Consider the following 13,408-nt stretch of genomic DNA (forward strand, 5'->3'; position numbering starts at 1 on the left):
CCTCCTCCCCCTCCAGCTTCATCTGCAGACACCTTACACCCCAGGATCCCCAACATTATACACATAGTACACTCCAACCCCCATCATTACACACATATTACACTCCAATCCCCATCATTACACTCCAATGAGGGTTGGAGTGTAATGATGGGGGTTGGAGTGTAATACATGTGTAATGCTCTCTGCCTGTGATAGCTTCCCTCACTTGCTACTGTGCGGCCATTTCCTGACTTTGGTGGGCGGGTTAGGGTGAGATAGGAGCGAGTAGGATGCGGCCGCTGGGGGACTAACATGTGCCCCCTGTGCTGACAGATACCCGGGGTCCAGAATCGGAGGTCCCCATCCACAGTGCTCCCAGCTTTGTCCTCCCAGGCTCTTTGGGAGTTCTATAAACTCCAGGATGCAATGCTGCAGCAGGTACGGGTCACTCTCTGCCCGGTGTGCAGGTGTGGGCAGTGCATAAGGGTGTCAGTGAAGGATACGTTGTGGCAGGCGGCGGTTGCCGGGCCCAGATCCCGGGGTGTCAGTCAGCTGCAGAGGAAGCCGGAGGGGGAGGAGGAGGCACGGTGGAGCTGGGCACAGCAGAGGGCCGATGCGTAGGGGTGGGCGGTGCGTGCGGAGCGCCGTGTGTTGATTGGCCGCCATGCATGCGCACTTAACTAATCGTCACACACGCATGGTCGCACATGCACACAGGGACTTTATTATAGAGGATATATATCTATACTAATAAAAGCCCTGTGCTCACTTATAGAAGTGCCCATGCGCAGCGGACGGACACACACACACACACAGGCCAATCCAGGTCGCAGAGCCAGGCTCGGGGGCACATCGGCGGGACAGCAGCGCTCAGGGAGGAGGACGTCGGGAGCCGGGCACAGCGGCTTTCAGAGTTACTCTGCCTGGAGCACACGGGACAGCGCAGCCGTCACAGATCCCGGGGAGCCGTACACACTGAGAGCCGGCTATCTTACTCATTATGCCGCACTGCGCATGCGCCCGCTTCCCCACGCGCGCAGTGCGGCCAGACGCCGCTTCATCGGCACACACTCCACGGACACTACATGTGCAGCATCCTATTGTAATGGCAGCGGGGGGCAGTCACTGTATTGCACCGGCCCCGCTCACTTACTACATGGTGAGGCAGGAGGCCTGGCGGGCGGCCAGGCATTGGTAGCGTAACTCACTAAGTGACGCCCCTGCTCCGCCCACTGCATGAATGAAGCAGGCAGCGCAGGCGCATGACGTAGTGAGTTACGCTGCCAGTGCCTGGCCGCCCGCCCGACCTCCTGCCTCACCATGTAGTAAGTGAAGAAGTGAAGATCGTTATTATTATTACAGTTATTCTAAGTATTACTACTCTGAGCGGGGCCGGTGCAATACAGTGACTGCAACGGGCCCCGCTGCCATTACATTCACATTAAACAGCGACACTGTTATGGAGGGATCTGTGGATTACACATAGCATAAGATGCTATGTGTCAGCCACAGGTACCCCCCCATAACAGTGTCAGCCACAGACCAGCCCCATAACAGTGTCAGCCACAGGTACCCCCCCATAACAGTGTCAGCCACAGGTACCCCCCATAACAGTGTCATCCACAGGTACCCCCCATAACAGTGTCATCCACAGGTACCCCCCCATAACAGTGTCATCCACAGGTACCCCCCAATAACAGTGTCAGCCACAGGTACCCCCATAACAGTGTCAGCCACAGGTACCCCCCATAACAGTGTCAGCCACAGGTACCCCCCATAACATTGTCATCCACAGGTACCCCCCCATAACAATGTCATCCACAGGTACCCCCCCATAACAGTGTCATCCACAGGTACCCCCCCATAACAGTGTCATCCACAGTTACCCCCCCATAACAGTGTAATCCACAGGTACCCCTCCATAACAGTGTTCTAGCACCCGTTATTGTAACAGGCTAAGGCCTCATGCACACAACCGTTTTTTTTTGCGGTCCGCAAAACGGATTTCCGTTGTTCCGTGACCGTTTTTTCTTCTGTGGATCTTCCTTGATTTTTGGAGGATCCACGGACATGAAAAGTGAAAAAAAAAACGAAGTCAAGTTTGAATTGAAAATGATAGGAAAAACGGACACGGATCACGGATCACAGACGCGGATGACTATCTTGTGTGCATCCGTGATTTTTCACGGACCCATTGACTTGAATGGGTCCGTGAACCGTTGTCCGTGAAAAAAATAGGACAGGTCCTATTTTTTTCACGGACTGGAAAAACGGATCACGGACGCGGAAGCCAAACGGTGCATTTTCCGATTTTTCCACGGACCCATTGAAAGTCAATGGGTCCGCGAAAAAAAACGGAAAACGGAACAACGGCCACGGATGCACACAACGGTCGTGTGCATGAGGCCTTAATGTCTAGTTGGTATATAAAATTCCTGCTTCAATCAGTTTTTTTTGGGGGGCAACTGGTAAATCACACCAGTAGAAAATATTTCTTCAAATAGTGTTTGTCACTCTGTGTAGATGCGGTGACGCATCAAAACCGCAGACAAATGCTGCGCTACCTAAATGCACTGTATAGTACGTATATTATTGGTAAATAACAGCCCTGCCTCTATCAGTTTTTTTTGGGGGGCAACTGGTAAGTAAATCAGAGAAATTATTTATTCAAATAGCGTTTGGCACTCTGTGTGGCTGCAGTATCACAGCAGAACCGCACACAACTGCTGCACAATACAATTGCACTATAATATACTTTCTATGTTAGAGAGTATATTATAAGTATATTTCACCCCTCAGTATGTCACACCTATCGATAGCACACCTATACCAGTCCTTAAAAGGACTTTTGTGGCCCTATTAGCTAGCGATTTGTGTCCATAACAGTCTGTCCCTGCTCCACACAGCAACCTCTCCCTACACTGGCAAAAGACTGAATGTAAAATGGAGCCCAGATCAGGTTTATTTATAAGGTAGGGGGTATGTCCATGTGCTGAAACGTCTCAATTGGCTGTCCTGTACCACCTGATGGGTGTGTCATGGGTCAAAGTTATTCACAATGTAAAAGAATATGGCAGGCGCGAATATCGCCAGCGAACAGCGAACGAGCAAAGTTCGCCGCGAAACGACCGCCGGGCGAACTGCAAGGCCATCTCTATTTCACGTCACTGCGTTCACTGTGCACTAACAATGACATAACATTCTTATTCTGCGGGTCAATATGAATATTGTAGGAAGGAACAAGGGGTCGTCATTGATGGGCGGTATGTGTCACAGAGGTTCCTGGCCTCAGTGAGGTAAGAGCTGTTTTTTCCCTGAAATGCCATTATTGCAGTCTGACACTTCAGCTGGTTAAAGCTGGCTGTAAAGCTTATCCGAGACTGCTCTTACTGGGAGTAGCCAAAGTTCTGGGTGGGTGGCTCTCCCCATGTTCCAGGCCGGGTCTTGGGAGGCTTATAAAAAGCAGTCTGCACTGTCAGGTGTTGTGGATGATCCTCCATCTCACAGTGAAGCTGTGGAGTCTCTGTGTTTAGGGATCTGAAGATGTGTGCTGTGCAAAATGGCTGAGAGCCGCATGCTGGAAAACAGGCCCCTAAAGCCTGCTGGGGACCGCTGATGAAAAACTACTAACAAGGTAAATGTTTTTGTTCTGTGGACTTTCCATGGTGTGAACGAACACCAAGACTGCGAACTGTCATTTTGTTTTTCCTTCTGTGTGAATAAACACTGAACTTTTTAAGTTAAAGACTTTGTGATTGCCTCTATACTGCTTCTACTAACCTGTCTACCAGAGCAAATCCTCACAATTGGTAGAGGATGCGGGCAAACGCATTAAGACTGGCCTGAAGGCTGAAAGTTGTTTTTTTTTATCCTGGGCACGGGTGTATGTCCTATATTAAGCCGGCAAGGTTAGGATCCGTGTCCCCTGACAAAATGTAGGCGGTCATGAAAGTCCTCATGGAGGCTAACTTGCAGCAGCGGGAGGCTAACAAGCAGCAGCAGGAAACCAACCAGCTGCTATTACAGCATGTGATGGTGTTACAAGTGGCAGGAGGGTCTCAGAACGTCCACAATGACCAGAAAGGTGTCCGTGCGGCGATCTCAAAGATGACCCCTGCAGACGACGTTGAGACCTATCTCCCGGTGTTGGAAAAGGTGACCATGAGGGAGAAGCTACCCCGAGACCAATGGGCTGAGGTTGTCGCTCCATTCCTGGCATCCGGACCCCAGCAGGTGTTTTTTGAGTTACCAGATGTGCAAGCGGCAGACTACCCAACCTTAAAAGGTGAGATTCTGGCAAGACTGAGGGTGAAAGTGTTGGTCCGGGCCCAGCGGGTGCATCAGTGGGAATTTACCCAGACTGAACACGCCAGACCGCAGTATTATGATCTGCTAAACCGGTTGCAAAAATTGCTGCAGCCTGACGTACTGAGTCCCACTGCTATGCTGGACCGTCTGTTGGCAGATGTGTTCTGGAGGGCTTTGCTGTACTCTCTCCAGCACTGGATTAGCCAGGTGTCTCCTGGTAATGTCCTAGAGATGGTCGACCTGGTGGAGCGCTATGAGGCCATCAGAAATGAGCCAGTCATTGTGAGTCAGGGAGAGCTGCAGGTAGGAAGGGACAGATAGTGTAGGGAGTTTGTGATCACAATTTATTACATTTTAAAACGTTTCAAAGACCCAAAAGTCCTTTTAAGGACTATTATGTGTGGTGGCAGCAATTTAATCTTGCAAAGTTGTCTCAGATTTTTTTTCCCATACTTTGCAATTCTTTTTCTATAGAGGGTGTCTACAGTGACTTATGACATCTGCTCAGCAATACCTTCTGTGTGTCAGAGGCAGAGATAGGAAGAATATTATTGAAAACAATTATATTTTTTCCATAATTTATCCACATTTTTCCTATAAACTGTCCCTGCAGTGAATTGTCACATCTGTGCTGCAATAGGATGTGTGTGTCAGGCCCAGATATTGGAAATAAATATTAGTGAAAACAATTATATTTTTTCCATAATTTATCCACACTTTGCCTATAAACGGTGTCTGCAGTGAATTGTCACAGCTGCGCTGCAATAGCGTGTGTCAGGGCTAGATATTGGAAAAAATATTAGCAAAAACAATTATATTTTTTCCATAATTTATTCACATTTTTCCTATAAACTGTCCATGCAGTGAATTGTCACATCTGTGCTGCAATAGGGTGTGTGTGTCAGGCCCAGATATTGGAAAAAATATTTGCAAAAACAATTATATTTTTTCCATAATTTATCCACACTTTGCCTATAAACGGTGTCTGCAGTGAATTGTCACATCTGCGCTGCAATAGCGTGTGTCAGGGCCAGATATTGTAAAAAATATTAATGACAACAAATATATTTTTCCATAATTTATCCACACTTTACCTATAAATGGTGTCTGCAGTGAATTGTCATATCTGCGCTGCAATAGCATGTGTCAGGGCCAGATATTAGGAAAAATATTTGCAAAAACAAATATATTTTTTCCATAATTTATCCACACTTTGCCTATAAACGGTGTCTGCAGTGAATTGTCACATCTGCGCTGCAATAGCGTGTGTCAGGGCCAGATATTGGGAAAAATATTAGCGAAAACAATTATATTTTTTCCATAATTTATCTACACTTTGCCTATAAACGGTCCCTTATAACATATAACATTTAATATGAAGAAGGCGAGCATTAAGGGACAGGGAAGTGGCCGTGATGCTGATGGTGCACACAGAGGTTGTGGCCCTGGGCGTGTTGAAACTGTGTCTGCTGCCAGAGCACAAGAAAAACAATCTTCCAAGATACCTAGCTTTATGTCCCACTTTACAGGGTGGCGCAGGACACCACTCTTGAAGTCAGCCCAGTGCAAGCAGGTGGTCGGTTGTTTTGCAGCAGATAGTGCTTCCAGTCGGTTAAGCACCACTCTGTCTTCCACCAAGTCCAGTCTCAGTAGCCAGAAGTCTGGTCCACAAAATCCTCACCCTGATCCTCCTTCCTCAAACCATTCACAGTCTGGCCAAACAAGTGATTCCACACTCGGATATTCCGAGGACCTCTTTGCATTGCCATTAATTGATTTGGCCCTCTTACCAAGGACGTTTGAAGAGGGACATGAGATCTTGTGCCCCGATTCCCAACCTCTTGAACATCCAAAGTCACAAGAACATGACACTGGGGAATTAGTGTTTAATGAGGTGGATGATGATGAGACACAGTTGCTAATGACTCAACCGCAATTACTGTCTCAAGAGTTTGAAGAAGAGGATAACACACTTGTCAATCACTGAGGTTGTGGTTAGGTCAACAAATCAGGAGGATGATCAGAGTAAGGAAGTGGAAGAGGAGGTGCTGGACAACGAGGTCACTGACCCAATCTGGGAAGGTGGCAACAAGCCGAGCAAGGAGAGCAGTACAGAGGGGGAGGGATCCGCAGCACTTCAACAGGATGGAAGAGGCAGTGGGATGGCAAAAGGTAGAAGGCGGGCATCACCGAACAGGCCCGGAACTGTTCCATGGAGCACCCCATTGCGTAAATGTTCCTTGCCAAGAGGTAGGTGTTTCGCAGTATAGCGCTTTTATGAGGAAAGTGCGGACGACAAAAGAACAGTAGTTTGTAACCTGTGCCACACCAAAATGAGCCGGGGCATGAACACTAGCAACCTCACCACCACCAGAATGATCCGCCACATGTCATCAAAGCACCCTAATTGGTGGGCCGAACGCCTGGGTCCACAATCTGTGTCTGCGGGTCACACCACTGCCTCCTCTTCCCCTGTGTTACGTGCTGGCCAATCCCCTGTCCAAGATGCAGGCGCGGATGCCTCCTGCCCTGCACCTGGACCTTTGCAAGCACCATCAGCGACCACATCCTCTTCCCTGTCCCACCGCAGCGTCCAAATGTCATTACCCCAGGGCATTTGAACACAAGCGCAAATACCCAGCCAACCAACCACCCACAGAACATAGCACTAAATGCGCAGCTTTCCAAATTACTGGCCCTGAAAATATTGCCATTTAGGCTTGTGGACACTAAGGCCTTCCGCAGCCTGATGTCGGTGGACGTCCCTCGTTACGCAGAGCACTATTTTTTAAGGTGTGCCATGCCAGCCTTACACCAACATGCGTCCCTTAACATCACTTGTGCCCTGACCATCGGAGTTACTGGGAAGGTCCACTTAACCACAGACACATGGACAAGTGCTTTCAGCCAGGGACGCTACATTTCCCTGACGGCACACTGGGTGAATGTTTTGGAGGCCAGGAGCAACTCGTACCCTGGGAAGGCACAGGTGCTACCGACGCCAAGGATTGCTGGCCCCAATTCCATTAGGGTTTCCACCACCACCTACGTTAGTGGCTCCTACCCCCACTTCTCCTCCTCCGCCTCCTCCTCCACTTCTACCTCCGAAGTATCTGCGTGCAGCACTAGTCAGTCATCAGTCAGTAGCTGGAAGCAGTGTAGCACTGCAGTGGGGAAGCAGCAACATGCTGTGCTGAAGCTGATCTGCCTAGGTGACAAACAGCACACCGTTGCAGAGCTGTGGCAGGGGATAAGAGACCAGACTGAGTTGTGGCTCTCGCCACTCAACCTAGAACCAGAGGTCGAGTCGAGGGGGAACGCGTGGGAACGGCGTTCCTGCACTTTTTTCATGGCAGGAACGCTGTTCCGTTTCAGGGCAAAAGGACCAGGAGGGGAAGCGAGGCGGAGCGGAGGCGAGGCCCTGCGTGACTCGCACTGTGCAGGGCAGGCTAAGTGAGGAGGGAGGAGGAGCGGCTTCAGTTGAGGACGGAAGAAGAAGCTGTGTGCAGCGGTGCTGGGCTGGCTGCGAGTGACTCACTGACTGATTCCCCTCCTCCTGGCTGAGAGCTCCCCTCCTCCTATCCTGAGCCTACGACTGCCTGACTGTCTGCTGAGGTGAGTGTGGCTGGACCATCCGACCGGACCGGGGTCCTAGTGGTCCGGTCCAGACCAGTCTAAGTGTCTGTGACTGTCCCTGAGTGAGTCCGGGGGCCCTAACCCGCCTGGTGGGAGCACCGGTGGCCAGCAGCCCCAGCCCCAGACCAGACCAGTCAATACCCCCTCCTTTATCTCAGTCAGTACTCTCATCAGATGTGACTGCAGGCAGCACAGAAGCAGGTCAGTAGCGATCGATCAGCCAGGATTAATGTGCACAGCCTGGGTGGGAGGCCCCCCTTACCCTGGCCTTAGGCAAGTGACAAACGGCCCCCCCCCCCCCTCAATCTTAGGCAAGTGACAAACCCAGCTCTGCTACATCTACAATGAGCAACTACAACAAATGTAATGCCAAACTGCAGTTCCTCTATGTGATTGTGATGCCTTGGATAGCTTCCACTGGACCCACAGCCTGTGGGTCCAGTGGAAGCTATCCAAGGCATCACATAGAGGAACTGCAGTTTGGCATTTCATTTGTTGTAGTTGCTCATTGTAGATGTAGCAGAGCTGGGTTTGTCACTTGCCTAAGATTCAGGGGGCAGTTTGTCACTTGCCTAAGGGAGGCCTCCCACTGTGCACATTAATCCTGGCTGATCGATCGATCGCTGCTGCTCTCACATCTGATGAGAGATTTTCTAAGGGGGTATTGACTGGCATTAAGGACGGGCTGGTGGATGAGGGCAGCCACCCGGTCCTGCCTATGGATCACCCAGTTTGCACTTAGCTATGCCCAGGCCCCATGCCAGGGGGTCCTTGATGTATTAACTGACCAATAACATGGAGATCCCAGTGCCAGCTGCCTTGCTGGTGGACGATTGGCATATGCTTATGCTGTGGGCCACAGCAGAAGTATATGCCAATTGTCCACCAGCAAGGCAGCTGGAACTGCGATCTCCATGTTTATTTCATGTTAATTTTGCAGTTGTTTGTGTAAACTGGCACTTTACAATAAATGTTGCACAGAATTTTATTTTTTTAATATTTTTTTTTTTTTTTTTTGGGGGGGGGGGGGGCGGTTTGCAGTGGATCTTGGGTGAGTTCCCACACTTTTTTTCCCAGGACTTGACCCCTGCCTAGAACCATGTATTGTTGTATCTGATATTGGCCGTAACTTGGTGGCGGCTTTGGAGCTGGGTAGGGTTGAGCGAACCCGAATTGCAAAAGTTCGGGTTTGTACTGAACTTTAGGATTTTTGGACCCCGAACCCGAAACATTTCTGTAAAAGTTTGGGTTCGGGTTCGGTGTTCGGCAATTTCTTGGTGCTTTTTGAAAGGCTGCAGAGTAGCCAATCAACAAGCGTTTAACTGTGTGCCCTTAGAAGCATTCACAGCCATGCCTACTAATGGCATGGCTGTGATTGGCCAGTGCAGCATGTGACCCAGCCTCTATATAAGCTGAAGTCACGTAGCGCTGCACCTCACTCTGCTGTGCTTCGTGTAGGGATAGGATGCTGCTGCTGTGAGGGAGAGAATAGGACAGAATCTTTAATCAGAACTCCAATTGAACTCAGCGATCTACATAGATTTTGTTGTGTGGGTGCAGTGCACAATCTTTTTACCCTGCCCTGCCAGTGACAGAGAAAAATAACTGTTATCCGTCCGTTAGATAGGTGGGCGGCGGCAGCCATTTTATGCAAGCTCAGTGCACCAGCACTGCATATGTGCTTTTGTGACATTCAAATCCAAGCTTGAAATACTGCAATAATACATTTTTATTCTACATCTTTTACCTTTGCAGCATTAGTCAGTGTGCAATTTAAGCTAGAAATACAGCTATAATTTTCTAGGTTTTAAAAAACACCCTTTTTGGGCAAAATACACAATTTTACAGCCCTTGCTGCATTTGCACATGTGAAATTCAAGCGTTATATACAGCTGTCATAATCTGTTAGTAAAAAAGCACCCTTTTTGGGCAAAATACTTAATATTACAGCCTTTGCTGCATCTGTTATTGTTAAAAACAAGCTTAAAAATACTTCAATAATTTTCTGGTTTTGAAAAAACACAATTTTTGGCAATACCCTCCATCTGGGGCCTATGCCGCATTAGTCAGTTTGCATTTTAAGCTAGAAATACAGCTATAATTTTCTTGGTTTTAAAGAACACCCTTTTTGGGCAAAATATACAATTTTACAGCCCTTGCTACATCTGCACGTGTAAAATTCAAGCGTTATATACTGCTGTCATATACTGTTAGTAAAAAAAACACCCTTTTTGTGCAAAATACTTAATATTGCAGCCTTTGCTGCATAGGTATCTCATTGTGAGATACACCCTTTAGATACTGTTGTTCTATTCTTCTATTTGAAAAACACTCATTTTGGGCAAAAATCTTAAATTGCAGCCTAATCTTCATCTGTACGTGTGAGATACACCCTTTAGATAGTGTTGTTCTATTCTGCTAAAAAAAAAACACCCATTTAGGGCAAAAAAATAAATTTTTCAGCCTTTGCTGCATATGTCATTGTGAGATATACCCTTTAGATAGTGTTGTTCAATCCTGCTATAAAAACCCCCCCACCCATTTAGGGGAAAAAACTACTTTTTTCAGCCTTTGCTGCATAAATTATTGTGAGATACACCCGTTAGATACTGTTGTTCTATTCTGATATTAGAAAAACACCCATTTTGGGCAAAAATCTTAAATTGTGGCCTAGTCTTCACGTGTACGTGTGAGATACACCATTTAGATACTGTTGTTCTATTCTGCTATTTAAAAAACACACATTTAGGTCAAGATCCTACATTTTAGAAATATGAGGAGAGCGTCAAATATGGGACGTGGCCCCGGTCGTGGTGCTGCTGGTGGAGCTCCTGTTGCAGGGAGAGGACGTGGTCGATCTGTGCCAGCTACATGCACAAGTGACTCACCTTCCTGCAGCGGAATTTGGTCGGGCCTAATGCGGCTCTACGAATGGTGAGTCCAGAACAAGTACAGGCGATAATAGATTGGGTTGCTGACAGTGCCTCCAGTTCCTTCACATTGTCTCCCATCCAGTCTCCTGCTAAAAGATCAGAGTTGGCACCTGCAGTCTCTTCTGCTTTTTGATGACTCTGTTAGCACCTGGCCCTGCCCCAGAAGTGGAAGAGATTGAGTGCACCGATGCCCAACCACTTATGTTTCAAGATGAGTACATGGGAGGACCATCGCAGCACGTCTCGGAGGATGACGAAACACAGGTGCCAACTGCTGGGGCTTTCGAAAGTTTGCAGACCGACAAGGAGGGCAGGGGTGAATACTGGGTGGAAGATGATGTGGAGGACGATGAGGTCCTCGACCCCACATTGAATCAAGGTCATGCAAGTGACCTGTGTAGTTCGGAGGAAGAGGTGGTGGTTGCACAGAGCCACCAGCACAGCAGAAGAGGGAGCAAAAGCGGAGCGACAGTCCCCTAGACAGTACGCCTGCTACTGCCCACTGCAGCACACCAAAGCAGAGCACACCAAAGCCAGCTCCAAGGAGTTCCCTGGCGTGGCAGTTCTTCAGACAATGTGCTGACGACAAGACACAAGTGGTTTGCACGCTGTGCAATCAGAGCCTAAAGTGAGGCATAAATGTTCCCAACCTGAGCACAACCTCCATGACCAGGCATCTAAGTGCAAAGCACGAGCTGCAGTGGAGGAGACACCTCAAAAACCAAGAAAGGTCTCTGGCTCCTCCTGCTTCCTCTTCTGCTGCAGTCTGGGCCTCTTCGTCCACTTTTAGAGTGACAGTGCCACCTGCCACCCCGCAAACAGAGGATCTGCCAGCTACACCACTATCTGGGTCACCAAGCATCTGCACAATGTCCCACGGAAGCGTTCAGCTCTCCATCTCCCAAACACTGGAGCGGAAGAGGAAGTTTTCCCCTACCCACCCGCGATCCCTGGCCCTGAATACCAGCATTTCAAAACTACTGGCCTTGGAAATGCTGTCATTCCGTCTGGCGGAGACTGAGAGTTATAAAAGCCTTATGGCCGTGGCTGTCCCACAGTACGTCGTGCCCAGCCGCCACTACTTTTCCAGGCGAGCCATCCCTTCCCTGCACAACCAAGTGGGGGAGAAGATCAGGTGTGCTCTGCGCAACGCCATCTGTAACTAGGTGCACCTCACTACGGATACGTGGACCAATAAGCACAGTCAGGGACGTTATATCTCCATAACAGCACACTGGGTAAATGCAGTGGTAGCTGGACCTTAGGCGGATAGCAGTTTGGCGCATGTCCTTCCACCACCAAGGATTGCAGGGCGCTTCAGTTTGCCTCCTGTTGCATCCTCCTCCTACTCCGCTTCCTCATCCTCTACTGGCTCCTCATCCAGTCAGCGTAACATCTTCACCACAAACTTCACACAACCTTATGTAAACGACAGCAGGCAGTTTTAAAATGTACCTGTTTGGGGGACAAACCCCACACCGCGCAGGAGCTGTGGACGGGCCCTGAACAACAGAGTGATAAGTGGTTGGTGCTAGTGAGCCTCAAGCCCGGCCTGGTGGTGTGCGATAATGGGTGAAATCTCGTAGCAGCTCTGGGACTAGCCGGCTTGACGCAGATCCCTTGCCTGGAGCATGTGCTGAATTTGGTGCAGAGATTCCTTAAAATTTACTCCAATATGTCAGAGCTGCTGCCTAAAGTGCGGGTCATCTGTGCGCGCTTTCGTCGTTCTCACCCTGCTGCTTGCCTGTCAGCGCTGCAGCGCAACTACGGCCTTCCCGCTCACCGCCTCATATGCGACGTGCCCACAAGGTGGAACTCCACCTTGCACATGTTGGCCAGACTGTGTGAGCAACAGCAGGCGATAGTGGAGTTTCAGCTGCAGCACTCACGGCTGAGTCGCTCTGCGGAACAGCACCACTTCACCACCAATGACTGGGCCTCCATGCAAGACCTGTGTTCCTTGTTGCGCTGTTTCGAGTTCTCCACCAACATGGTCAGTGCCGAAAATGCCGTTCTCAGCATTACTATCCCACTTCTATGCCTCCTTGAAAAAACGCTGCTGGCGATGATGGAAGAGGATGTGGCACAGGAGGAGGAGGAGGAGGAAGGGTGATCATTTCATAGGGTTTCCGGCCAGTCATTCACAAGTGGCTCCGAGGGTGGGTTCCTGCACCGACAAACGCCAGGTACACAATTGTCCAGCCAGGGCACAGTTCTGGAGGATGACGAGGTGGAGAAGGAGGAGATGGAGGAGGATTAACCATGTTCACAGCAAGGTGGCACCCAGACCAGCTCATGGCCATGACTGGTGCATGGCTGGGGGGATACAGAGGACACAGACGATACACCTCCCACAGAGGACAGCTTTTCGTTGCCTCTGGGCAGCCTGGCACACATGAGCGATTACATGCTGTAGTGTCTCCGCAGCGACCGCTGAGTTGCCCACATTCTAACTTGTGCTGATTACTGGGTGGCCACGCTGCTGGATCCCCGTTACAAGGACAACGTACCATCCTTAATTCCCTCACTGGAGCGTAATTGTAAGATGCGCG

Source organism: Bufo bufo, chromosome 1 (assembly GCF_905171765.1).
Source record: "Bufo bufo chromosome 1, aBufBuf1.1, whole genome shotgun sequence".
NCBI classification, from domain to species: Eukaryota; Metazoa; Chordata; class Amphibia; order Anura; family Bufonidae; genus Bufo; species Bufo bufo.